The sequence below is a fragment of the Pan troglodytes genome, chromosome 16, assembly GCF_028858775.2.
Source record: "Pan troglodytes isolate AG18354 chromosome 16, NHGRI_mPanTro3-v2.0_pri, whole genome shotgun sequence".
Lineage (NCBI taxonomy): Eukaryota > Metazoa > Chordata > Mammalia > Primates > Hominidae > Pan > Pan troglodytes.
The window spans coordinates 5485200-5498300 of NC_072414.2; the positions used below are offsets into that span (position 1 = coordinate 5485200).

The following is a 13101-nucleotide window of genomic DNA, read 5'->3' on the forward strand; positions in this document are numbered from 1 at the left end:
GGGACAGGAAAGTTTGTGTGCAACAAGTCTGAACCACCACCTTCATTGGTGACATAGATTATGTGCTGGAACATATTTCACACCGGCCTGGCAGTAAACACTTATAGTGTTGTGCAGTGGAAACGGTCACCTTCCGCTAAAGCATGGCGTGTTGTGCAGTGGAAATGGTCATCTGCCACTAAAGCACAGTTTCCATCGTAAGGTATGATCCTTGCTCAAAGAGTGTGGTCCCAAACAACTTTTGGGAGGTCCTCCTTGATTCATGGATGAGACCCGGAACATCCTGAGGACTGAGTTAACCATAGGTCCTTAAATAACTCTCCACACCTTTTTCTTAGTTTATCTCTACATGCAGGGTGTGCAGCAGCCTGTTCAAAGTCATATTTTCCGGGAAACATTTCCAGTGTTTATTTGCGCTTTAGCCCACTCTGTGTAGTCTTAACTTATTTCTTCTAAACTCACCATTAACCTAAATAATAGTCAAATTTAGCGGGACTGTATTTGCCTTACTCGAGTCTTCTACCATAGTTGAAACTGTCGTACCTGAGTGAGTTAGAGAGAAACGCCACACTTTGAGACGAATTCAGGAGTCCTTTATTAGCCGATGGCTGAGAGATGGCTAACGCACGAAATTCTGTCGGCCCCGAAGAAGGGAATAGATTTACTTTTATACTTTGGTTTAGAGAGGGGAGGGGAGATTCCAGCTGCAGCAACTTTACAGAAGAAAAAAACAGACAAAAAAGTTTAAAAGACAGATAGATACAGGAAAACAAACTGTTCCCGGTGCAGGGGATTTAAATTCACCACAAAGTGATAGGTGAGGGGGCTCTGGGCGTTATCTGCTGGACAAATGTGGTGGCTTTATGATACTATCTCTGAGTAATTTGCTGGGAACTGCCGACATCGCTTGCCTCAGCACTTTATCAGTTAATTGCACTCTTTGATATGTTGAAAATCAGCTTGCGCCAGTTAAAGTCCTTGAGGAAAGGGGGTGGGTAGGGAGCCCTTGATGTCTTGTAAATGAAGGAGCCAAATGGAGTTTGTCTGGTTTTCTCAGCTAAAGGAGAGTCTATTCATGTTAAAAACAAGGTTAGCTATCTAAGGAAGAGTCTTTTCATGTTAATAAAACGTTGGGTATTACAAACCATCTGTTCATGATCTAGAAATTCTTCTGTGTTAGTTCTGTTAAAAGAAAAACTTTAAAGGAGTTTAATTGAGCAATAAACGATTCACGAATCGGACAGTCCCCAGAATCACAGCAGATTCAGAGACTCCAGTGCAGTCATGTGGTGGAAGAAGATTTATAGACAAAAGGGAAGTGGCATACCAAAATCGGAAGTGAGGTACAGAAACAACTCAGTGTTTGCCTTGTTTGAACACAGTTTGAACATTTGGCAGTGCCTGAGTGGTTGAAGTTTGTCCATTGGGATTGGCCAAGATGTAGCTGTTGTTCCAGGTGCATACTCTTAAGTTAGTTTTTCATTCTTGTATACTTATTAAGGTAGGTTGCAGTTCATCCACAAGGACTCATATATAGAATTGTGGAGTCCTTCTCAGGCCATACTTAGTTCACTTTAACAATGCCTTCCCTTTGGTTATTTTCTCAATTTTGAGAGATTGGCCAAAAATTCAGTCACTGGTGTCACTGTTACCATTGCAAATGTACTTACTTGGTTTAGAAACCCACTGGGAAATAGACCAGTGAGATTTGAAAAGGTGGAACAAGGACTTGAGTAGAAGGTATCTTCTTATGCTGGAACATCCTGTTTACAGGAGAAAAACAAAACCTGGTTTGTTCTAGGATTTATGTGTTTCCTTAAAGTCTTAGTTTGATTATGTTACATTTAGCATGAGTGACTCCATTTTGGTTTGGTTTGGTCTTTTGGGACCTATTGCATGAGCTTAGTTCAAAACAATGGCCTCCCATAATTTTGCTTAAAAAATTCCTCTTTTGGCTGGGCATGGTGGCTCACACTTGTAATCCCAGCACTTTGGGAGGCTGAGGTGGGCAGATCACAAGGTCAGGAGATTGAGACCATCCTTGCTAATACGGTGAAACCCTGTCTCTACTAAAAATACAAAAAATTAGCCAAGCGTGGTGGTGGGTGCCTGTAGTCGCAGCTACTCAGAAGGCCTGAACCCAGGAGGTGGAGCTTGCAGTGAGCCGAGATCATGCCACTGCACTCCACTCTGGGGGACAGACCAAGACTCTGTCTTAGAAAAAAAAAAATCCTCCTTTTCAGTCAAGTTCTTACTTAGTTGAGAGTGTGACCAAAATGTAGGGCCTTAGCATCCCTCTTAGTTACCATTGTTTTGGGTTCCGGTTTTAGCACGTCATTCCCATTGTTTTGGGTTTCTGGTTTAGCACGTCACTCCCATTGTTTTGGGTTCTGGTTTAGCACGTCACTCCCATTGTTTTGGGTTTCTGGTTTAGCAGGACGCTCCCACTGTTTTGGGTTTCTGGTTTTAGCACGTCACTCCCATTGTTTTGGGTTTCTGGTTTAGCAGGATGCTCCCATTGTTTTGGGTTTCTGGTTTTAGCACGTCACTCCCATTGTTTTGGATTTCTGGTTTAGCAGGATGCTCCCATTGTTTTGGGTTTCTGGTTTAGTAGGTCACTCCCATTGTTTTGGGTACCAGTTTAAGCACATCACTCCCATTGTTTTGGGTTTCTGGTTTTAGCACGTCACTCCCATTGTTTTGGTTTCCAGTTTTAGCACGTCACTCCCATTGTTTTGGGTTTCTGGTTTAGCAGGTCACTCCCATTGTTTTGGGTTTCTGGTTTAGCAGGTCACTCCCATTGTTTTGGGTTTCTGCTTTAGCAGGTCACTCCCATTGTTTTGGGTTTCTGGTTTAGCAGGTCACTCCCATTGTTTTCGGTTTCTGGTTTAAGCACATCACTCCCATTGTTTTCATTTCCGGTTTTAGCACATCACTCCCATTGTTTTGGGTTCCGGTTTTAGCAAGTCACTCCCATTGTTTTGGGTTTCTGGTTTAGCACATCACTCCCATTGTTTTGGGTTCCAGTTTTAGTACATCACTTCCATTGTTTTGGGTTTTTGGTTTAGCATGTTACTCCCATTGTTTTGGGTTTCCAGTTTAGCATGTCACTCATAGGTTACGGTGTCCTTATGGTTGCACATTTTTTTTAAATCTCTTGTCATTCCAGTTGAAGAGATACCATTTGACATTTTAGAGATGGCTGAATGCAAACTCTTAAAACATTTGAGTAAGTACAGTGCACCAGGGAGACTCTTATGACTATTGGGATAACACCAAGAATTTGGTATATGCTCCTTACTCAGGGTCCCCATAAATCAAATCACCTAAAATCAAATAGATTAAAGAATGAATTAGATAAAGAGTTTTCTTGCTTAACTAAGTGGGGTTTTTTGTTAATTCCCTACAACCAAATCTTTATAATACCCCATGTTTTCTCCACATGCTGTAAGTGTTAGCAGCTGCACAGATACTTAAGATAAGAGTCTCATGATAGTAGAGAAGTCTTGATTTGTGATCTTGGGAAAAGCTGTTCACATTAAGGATGCCATCTTCTTCTGGGAGGAACTGTCCTTTTTAGCTTTACCTTAAGGGTTCCAATGGGTATATGGTTCCGAGTGTGGAGGGACCCTTCTGAGTTGTGAGACTACGAACCCAAAGTTTAAGGTTTTAAAGTTTTGCTGTCATGTGGATGGCAAGGGCAGTCCTTCTCTGATGTTCTCAGAAGATCCAGTCATCAGATTCTAGATTTTGAAGGGGTTGACTGTCCTCAGTGAACCATAAAAGGCTTTCTTTACCTGGTGGAAATACACTTCAGGGTAATAATCTACTGTTTTAACATCAACTCTCTTACATGGAAGAGCTTTTATACAATCAGAAAACATGCACTGAAAATGACAACTGAATGAAATCCCTTTATAACATGTTTAAATGACCTATCAGGTAACCAAATGTACCTGAAGTTTTGATTGTTTTCCTAGGAATATAGGTTTGACAAACCAAACATTGGTTATAAACTATTTTAGCAATTTAGAAATCACCACACCAATATATTTAATTTGGATCATTTTCTTTTTCCATGATGAGTTATGGAATGCATAACTTTTAATAACAAAAGTTTTAAGGACTTAAGAAGGATAAGGTGGCCATCCTGGTTGTTCATAAGTCTGTGCTTAATTAACATTAGACTTACATCCTCTTGAATACCAACTGTTTCTCCAAATTAGGTGCATGGCACTGGTAACTGATGAGTAGTTATAGGTGATTTGACTTAGACCATGGAGTTTATTTAAATTATATATCTAAACAATTTCAGTATTGGTGATTTAGCATGCAAATGTGGCAAAATATTTCCTTGGTTTAAAATTTTTGTTTTACTTGGGTTAGCAGTTTTATAAACCAGTTGGTCTTTTTATTAAATTTTGGGTTTTTGTTTTTTTTTTTGAGACAGAGTCTCACTCTGTTACCTAGATTGGAGTGCAGTGGCACAATCTTGGCTCACTGCAACCTCTGCCTCCTGGGTTCAAGCAATTCTCTTGCCTCAGCCTCCCGAGTAGCTGGGATTACAGACACATACCACCACACCCGGCTAATTTTGTATTTTTAGTAGAGGTGGGGTTTCACTGTTGGCCAGGGTGGTCTCAAACTCCTGACCTCAAGTGATCCACCGGCCTTGGCCTCCCAAAGTGCTGGGATTGCCGACATGAGCCGCTGCACCCAGCCTAACTTTTGAGAATTCTTAACCTGTCCAATTCTTGGGGTATCGGGGAACTTATGGGGAATTTTTACCCATGATATTAAAGTTATTAGAAATCTGTGTTCACAAGTGTTTTTCAGGGTCCTTTTCATTCTTTCATGAATCTTCTTTTTTTTTCTTTTATTATTATACTTTAAGTTTTAGGGTACATGTGCACATTGTGCAGGTTAGTTACATATGTATACATGTGCCACGCTGGTGCACTGCACCCACTAACTCGTCATCTAGCATTAGGTATAACTCCCAATGCTATCCTTCCCCCCTCCCCCCACCCCACAACAGTCCCCAGAGTGTGATATTCCCCTTCCTGTGTCCATGTGATCTCATTGTTCTATTCCCACATATGAGTGAGAATATGTGGTGTTTGTTTTTTTGTTCTTGCGATAGTTTACTGAAAATGATGATTTCCAATTTCATCTATGTCCCTACAAAGGACATGAACTCATCATTTTTTATGGCTGCATAGTATTCCATGGTGTATATGTGCCACATTTTCTTAATCCAGTCTATCATTGTTGGACATTTGGGTTGGTTCCAAGTCTTTGCTATTGTGAATAGTGCCACAATAAACATACGTGTGCATGTGTCTTTATAGCAGCATGATTTAGAGTCCTTTGGGTATATACCCAGTAATGGGATGGCTGGGTCAAATGGTATTTCTAGTTCTAGATCCCTGAGGAATCGCCACACTGACTTCCACAATGGTTGAACTAGTTTACAGTCCCACCAACAGTGTAAAAGTGTTCCTATTTCTCCACATCCTCTCCAGCACCTGTTGTTTCCTGACTTTTTAATGATTGCCATTCTAACTGGTTTGAGATGGCATCTCAATGTGGTTTTGATTTGCATTTCTCTGATGGCCAGTGATGATGAGCATTTTTTCGGGTGTCTTTTGGCTGCATAAATGTCTTCTTTTGAGAAGTGTCTGTTCATATCCTTCGCCCACTCTTTGATGGGGTTGTTTGTGTTTTTCTTGTAAATTTGAGTTCATTGTAGATTCTGGATATTAGCCCTTTGTCAGACGAGTAGGTTGCAAAAATTTTCTCCCATTTTGTAGGTTGCCTGTTCACTCTGATGGCAGTTTCTTTTGCTGTGCAGAAGCTCTTTAGTTTAATTAGATCCCATTTGTCAATTTTGGCTTTAGTTGCCATTGCTTCTGGTGTTTTAGACATGAACTCCCTGCCCGTGCCTATGTCCTGAATGGTAATGTCTAGTTTTTCTTCTAGGGTTTTTATGGTTTTAGGTCTAATATTTAAGTCTTTAATCCATCTTGAATTAATTTTTGTATAAGGTGTAAGGAAGGGATCCAGTTTCAGCTTTCTACATATGGCTAGCCAGTTTTCCCAGCACCATTTATTAAATAGGGAATCCTTTCCCCATTGCTTGTTTTTCTCAGGTTTGTCAAAGATCAGATAGTTGTAGATATGTGGCATTATTTCTGAGGGCTCTGTTCTGTTCCATTGATCTATATCTCTGTTTTGGTACCAGTACCATGCTCTTTTGGTTACTGTAGCCTTGTAGTATAGTTTGAAGTCAGGCAGCGTGATGCCTCCAGCTTTGTTCTTTTGGCTTAGGATTGACTTGGTGATGCAGGCTCTTTTTTAGTTCCATATGAACTTTAAAGTAGGTTTTTCCAATTCTGTGAAGAAAGTCATTGGTAGCTTGATGGGGATGGCATTGAATCTATAAATTACCTTAGGCAGTATGACCATTTTCACGATATTGATTCCTCCTATCCATGAGCATGGAATGTTCTTCCATTTGTTTGTATCCTCTTTTATTTCATTGAGCAGTGGTTTGTTGTTCTCCTTGAAGAGGTCCTTCACATCCCTTGTAAATTGGATTCCTAAGTATTTTATTATCTTTGAAGAAATTGCGAATGGGGTTTCACTCATGATTTGGCTCTCTGTTTGTCTGTTATTGGTGTATAAGAATGCTTGTGATTTTTGTACATTGATTTTGTATCCTGAGACTTTGCTGAGGTTACTTATCAGCTTAAGGAGATTTTGGGCTGAGACAATGGGGTTTTCTAGATATACAATCATGTCATCTGCCAACAGGGACAATTTGACTTCGTCTTTTCCTAATTGAATACCCTTTATTTCCTTCTCCTGCCTAATTGCCCTGGCCAGAACTTCAAACACCATGTTGAATAGGATTGGTGAGAGAGGGCATCCCTGTCTTGTGCCAGTTTTCAAAGGGAATGCTTCCAGTTTTTGCCCATTCAGTATGATATTGGCTGTGGGTTTGTCATAGATAGCTCTTATTATTTTGAGATATGCCCCGTCAATACCTAATTTATTGAGAGTTTTTAGCATGAAGTGTTGTTGAATTTTGTCAAAGGCCTTTTCTGCATCTACTGAGATAATCATGTGGTTTTTGTCTTTGGTTCTGTTTATATGCTGGACTACATTTATTGATTTGCATATATTGAACCAGCCTTGCATCCCAGGGATGAAACCCACTTGATCATGGTGGATAAGCTTTTTTATGTGCTGCTGGATTTGGTTTGCCAGTATTTTATTGAGGATTTTTTCATCAATGTTCCTCAAGGATATTGGTCTAAAATTCTCTTTTTTGGTTGTGTCTCTTCCCGGCTTTGGTATTACGATGATGCTGGCCTCATAAAATGAGTTAGGGAGGATTCCTTCTTTTTCTATTGATTGGAATAGTTTCAGAAGGAATGGTACCAGTTCCTCCTTGTACCTCTGGTAGAATTCGGCTGTGAATCCATTTGATCCTGGGCCCTTTTTGGTGGTAAGCTATTGATTATTGCCACAATTTCAGCTCCGGTTATTGGTCTATTCAGAGATTCAACTTCTTCCTGGTTTAGTCTTGGGAGAGTGTATGTGTGGAGGAATTCATCCTTCTAGATTTTCTAGTTTATTTGCATAGAGGTGTTTGTAGTATTCTCTGATGGTAGTTTGTATTTCTGAGGGATCAGTGGTGATACCCCCTTTATCATTTTTTATTGTGTCTATTTGATTCTTCTCTCTTTTTTTCTTTATTAGTCCTGCTAGCGGTCTATCAATTTTGTTGATCCTTTCATAAAACCAGCTCCTGGATTCATTAATTTTTTGACGGGTTTTTTTGTCGCTATTTCCTTCAGTTCTGCTCTTAGTTATTTCTTGCCTTCTGCTAGCTTTTGAATGTGTTTGCTCTTGCTTTTCTAGTTATTTTAATTGTGATGTTAGGGTGTCAATTTTGGATCTTTTCTGCTTTCCCTTGTGGGCATTTAGTGCTATAAATTTCCCTCTACACACTGCTTTAAATGTGTCCCAGAGATTCTGGTATGTTGTGTCTTTGTTCTCTTTGGTTTCAAAGAACATCTTTATTTCTGCCTTCATTTCGTTATGTACCCAGTAGTCATTCAGGAGCAGGTTGTTCTGTTTCCATGTAGTTGAGCAGTTTTGAGTGAGTTTCTTAATCCCGAGCTGTAGTTGGATTGCACTGTGGTCTGAGAGACAGTTTGTTATAATTTCTGTTCTTTTACATTTGCTGAAGAGGGCTTTACTTCCAAGTATGTGGTCAATTTTGGAATAGGTGTGGTGTGGTGCTGGAAAAAAATGTATATTCTGTTGATTTGGGGTGGAGAGTTCTGTAGATGTCTATTAGGTCTGCTTGGTGCAGAGCTGAGTTCAATTCCTTGGTATCCTTGTGAACTTTCTGTCTCATTGATCTGTCTAATGTTGATAGTGGGGTGTTAAATTCTCCCATTATTATTATGTGGGAGTCTAAGTCTCTTTGTAGGTCACTCAGGACTTGCTTTATGAATCTGGGTGCTCCTGTATTGGGTGCATGTATATTTAGGATAGTTAGCTCTTCTTGCTGAATTGATCCTTTTACCATTATGTAATGGTCTTCTTTGTCTCTTTTGATCTTTGTTGGTTTAAAGTCTGTTTTATCAGAGACTAGGATTGCAACCCCTGCCTTTTTTTGTTTTCCATTTGCTTGGTAGATCTTCCTCCATCCTTTTATTTTGAGCCTATGCGTGTCTGTGCACGTGAGATGGGTTTCCTGAATACAGCACACTGATGGGTCTTGACTCTTTATCCAATTAGCCAGTCTGTGTCTTTTAATTGGAGCATTTAGTCCATTTACATTTAAAGTTAATATTGTTATGTGTGAATTTGATCCTGTCATTATGATGTTAGCTGGTTATTTTCCTCCATAGTTGATGCAGTTTCTTCCTAGTCTTGATGGTCTTTACAATTTGGCATGTTTTTGCAGTGGCTGATGCTGATTGTGCCTTTCCATGTTTAGTGCTTCCTTCAGGAGCTCTTTTAGGGCAGGCCTGGTGGTGACAAAATCTCTCAGCATTTACTTGTCTGTAAAGTATTTTATTTCTCCTTCACTTATGAAGCTTAGTTTGGCTGGATATGAAATTCTGGCTTGAAAATTCTTTTCTTTAAGAATGTTGAATATTGGCCCCCACTATCTTCTGGCTTGTAGAGTTTCTGCCGAGAGATCAGCAGTTAGTCTGATGGGCTTCCCTTTGTGGGTAACCTGACCTTTCTCTCTGGCTGCCCTTAACATTTTTTCAATCATTTCAACTTTGGTGAATCTGACAATTATGTGTCTTGGAGTTGCTGTTCTCAAGGAGTATCTTTGTGGTGTTCTCCGTATTTCCTGAATCTGAATGTTGGCCTGCTTTGCTAGACTGGGGAATTTCTCTTGGATAATATCCTGCAGAGTATTTTCCAACTTGGTTCCATTCTCCCCATCACTTTCAGGTACACCAATCAGACGCTGATTTGGTCTTTTCACATAGTCCCATATTTCTTGGAGGCTTTGTTCTTTTCTTTTTATTTTTTTTTCTCTAAACTTCCCTTCTCGCTTCATTTCATTCATTTCATCTTCCATCACTGATACCCTTTCTTCCAGTTGATCGCATCAGCTCCTGAGGCTTCTGCATTCTTCACGTATTTCTCGAGCCTTGGCTTTCAGCTCCATCAGCTCCTTTAAGCACTTCTCTATATTGGTTATTCTAGTTATACATTCGTCTAAAGTTTTTTCAAAGTTTTCAACTTCTTTGCCTTTGGTTTGAATTTCCTCCTGTAGCTCGGAGTAGTTTGATCATCTGAAGCCTTCTTCTCTCAACTCGTCAAAGTCATTCTCTGTCCAGCTTTGTTCCATTGCTGGTGAGGAACTGCATTCCTTTGAAGGAGGAGAGGTTCTCTACTTTTTAGAGTTTCCAGTTTTTCTGCTCTGTTTTCTCCCCATCTTTGTGGTTTTATCTACTTTTGGTCTTTGATGATGGTGATGTACAGATGGGTTTTTGGTGTGGATGTCCTTTCTGTTTATTAGTTTTCCTTCTAAGAGACAGTAACCTCAGCTTCAGGTCTGTTGGAGTTTGCTAGAGGACCATTCCAGACCCTGTTTGCCTGGGTATCAGCAGTAGTGTCTGCAAAACCGTCGATTTTCATGATCCGCGAATGCTGCTGTCTGATTGTTCCTCTGGAAGTTTTGTCTCAGAGGAGTACCCGGTCATGTGAGGTGTCAGTCTGCCCCTGCTGGGGGGTGCCTCCCAGTTAGGCTGCTCGGGGGTCAGGGGTCAGGGATCCACTTGAGGAGGCAGTCTGCCCATTCTCAGATCTCCAGCTGCATGCTGAGAGAACCACTGCTCTCCTCAAAGCTGTCAGACAGGGACATTTAAGTCTGCAGAGGTTACTGCTGTCTTTTTGTTTGTCTGTGCCCTGCCCCCAGAGGTGGAGCCTGAAGAGGCAGGCAGGCCTCCTTGAGCTGTGGTGGGCTCCACCCAGTTCGAGCTTCCCTGCTGCTTTGTTTACCTAAGAGAGCCTGGGCAATGGCCAGTGTCCCTCCCCCAGCCTCCCTGCCACCTTGCAGTTTGATCTCAGACTGCTGTGTTAGCAATCAGTGAGATTCCACGGGCATAGGACCCTCCGAGCCATGTGCGGGATATAATCTCCTGGTGCGCCATTTCCTAAGCCCGTCAGAAAAGCACAGTATTAGGGTGGGAGTGGCCCAATTTTCCAGGTGCCATCTGTCACCCCTTTCCTTGACCAGGAAAGGGAACTAGCTCCCTGACCCCTTGTGCTTCCTGAGTGAAGCAATGCCTCACCCTGCTTTGGCTAGTGCACAGTGCACTTCACTCACTGTCCTGCACCCACTGTCTGGCACTCCCTAGTGAGATGAACCCAGTACCTCAAATGGAAATGCAGGAATCACCCGTCTTCTGCGTTGCTCATGCTGGGAGCTGTAGACCGGAGCTGTTCCTATTCGGCCATCTTGGCTCCTCCTCCCATTATTTTTTAATATTATCTGAAAATCTTCTTTAAAGAGAGAAAGCCAAATGTCACCCACTTTTTCATAAAACCTTATAGGCAAATCTATTATTCTTTTTTTTTTTTTTTTTTTGAGATGGATTTTCCCTCTTGTTGCCCAGGCTGGAGTGCAATGGTGCGATCTTGGTTTACTGCAACCCCCTGCCTCCCAGGTTCAAGTGATTCTCCCACACCAGCTCCTGAGTAGCTGGGATTAGAGGCATGCCCCACCATGCCCAGCTAATTTTGTGTTTTTAGTAGAGATGGGGTTTTTCCTTGTTGGTCAGGCTGGCCCTGAACTCCTGACCTCAGGTGATCCACCTGCCTCGGCCTCCCCAAGTGTTGCGATTACAGGCATGAGCCACTGCCCCTGGCCATTTTTTTTTTTTAAAGATAGCGTCTTGCTCTGTCACCCTCCTCACCACATTATAGCTCTGGGGGGCCAAGCTACATCACAGTGGAAATCATGGAGCCACAGGAAGAATCCACTCAGTTTTGCAAGATGCTGCCCAAGGGGTTGCTTGGAGTAACCAAATTAACATTTCTCATTCTGCTCAGAGCAAAACACATGTAACAAAACATAGACACGAGGCACTTTGCTTAGCACCCAGTGTCAAACTGGTAAGACTTAAACTTGCTCCCAGATAGGCTGTGCCATCTCTAAATCTTTTTAGAAGCTTCTGCATATTAATAGGCATCCCTAGATGAGACTAATTTGGGAGCCTTCATATTTAAATACATTTCAGGGCATTATTCATTTGGAATGTTCCACTGTAAGTTATCTTTAGTAAGATTTTGCCATTTCTGTAAGACTTTGCTGCTTCCCAGGCCCAATGAATTAGCCAGAAGGAACTTAATTTTCCAGAAATTAAGGATCCTATTTTTACCTAATATATTGGCTTTACTCCCAGGTTCCCTTGATTGACTTAGCCAATGATTTTTTTTTCCTACCTAAGCATGTGAGGAAAATGAAACAAAGGGGTAGAACACAAAAATCCCTGTGAATTTTCAAAAGCCAAATTTTACAACCCTCCAATATTATCATTTACTATCACTTTCCTTCTGACCCATTCCGATGTAGGAGGCCTCTAACTGCAACTGGATTCAAGCCAGTTAACTACTGGATCAAATCTGATCCTGGACCCAGTCCCGTTTCTGTCATAACTTCTAAAACATCCAGCCAGTCATGGCTGGATAGCAGTTTGGAACAGAAATTTGCTCAAAGAACCTCAGAGCTCAAAACACAAATCCATGGAGCTCTGAAATCGGAGTGAGAATTTACCACAATCCCCAGCTGCTCCAAGAGGTCAAAGGGCACAAGTGTTACAGAATCCTGAGGCGTCACTCTTCTGCCTGAAACCTCTGGCTGGTGGCGCCTTTACCTGTGTTTTGCTCGGGCCCACTGGGTTTGTTCTGTCCACTCGGCTCATGCTAGTGGTCTGGATCACACACCTGCCAAGTGTAAGCTGGGTACAGAGCAGTGAAGGGTGTGTGAATGAGCATGGGATCTGGCCACTGCACACAGCCAAGCATGCCAGCTGTGGTGGGGTGGGCAGCTCCAGGCACTGGCACAGGTGCCAGCTCCCTGTGAGGCTGCAGCTGGACCAGGCCGACTGCAAACAGCTTCCACTGTGGGTATCAGGGAACGCAGTGGCGCCCGGAAGCTTGGAGATGCAGGAACTGCAGAGCCCCAAAGAAGGTGTCACAGCCCTGGCTTGGGGCTCACCTAGGTCTGGGCTCCCTGAAGGGCCACAGCTCTTCTCTCCTTCTCTCTTCTCTTCTTCTTGCCTGCAATTTGGCAAGCAAGGGGTGCGTTTCAGCCCTGTTTATGTTACACCTCCTTCAGCCCTGCTAGTTGGCAGGTCCTGAGTTCTTGTCCTGAGTCCAGGAAGAATGAGGTATGTGGGCAAGTAGAAGGTGAGCAAGGTGAAGAGGTGCTTTATTGAGCAACAGTACACCTCAGAGGAGACCTGCAGTGGGTAGCTCCTTTCTGCAGGCAGGTCATCCCAATGTCTGTTCAGCTCTCAGCAGGTGAGACGCACGGTGGTTAGCTGTGCCCAC

The 13101-nt window shown here is 42.2% G+C and overlaps 1 long non-coding RNA gene across 1 annotated transcript in view; it reads left to right on the forward strand.

Annotated features, from left to right (window-relative positions):
* LOC129137180 (uncharacterized) overlaps nt 1–13101 on the forward strand; it is a 52690-nt gene that overhangs the window by 2585 nt on the left and 37004 nt on the right. The gene's annotated exons all lie outside the window — the stretch shown is intronic.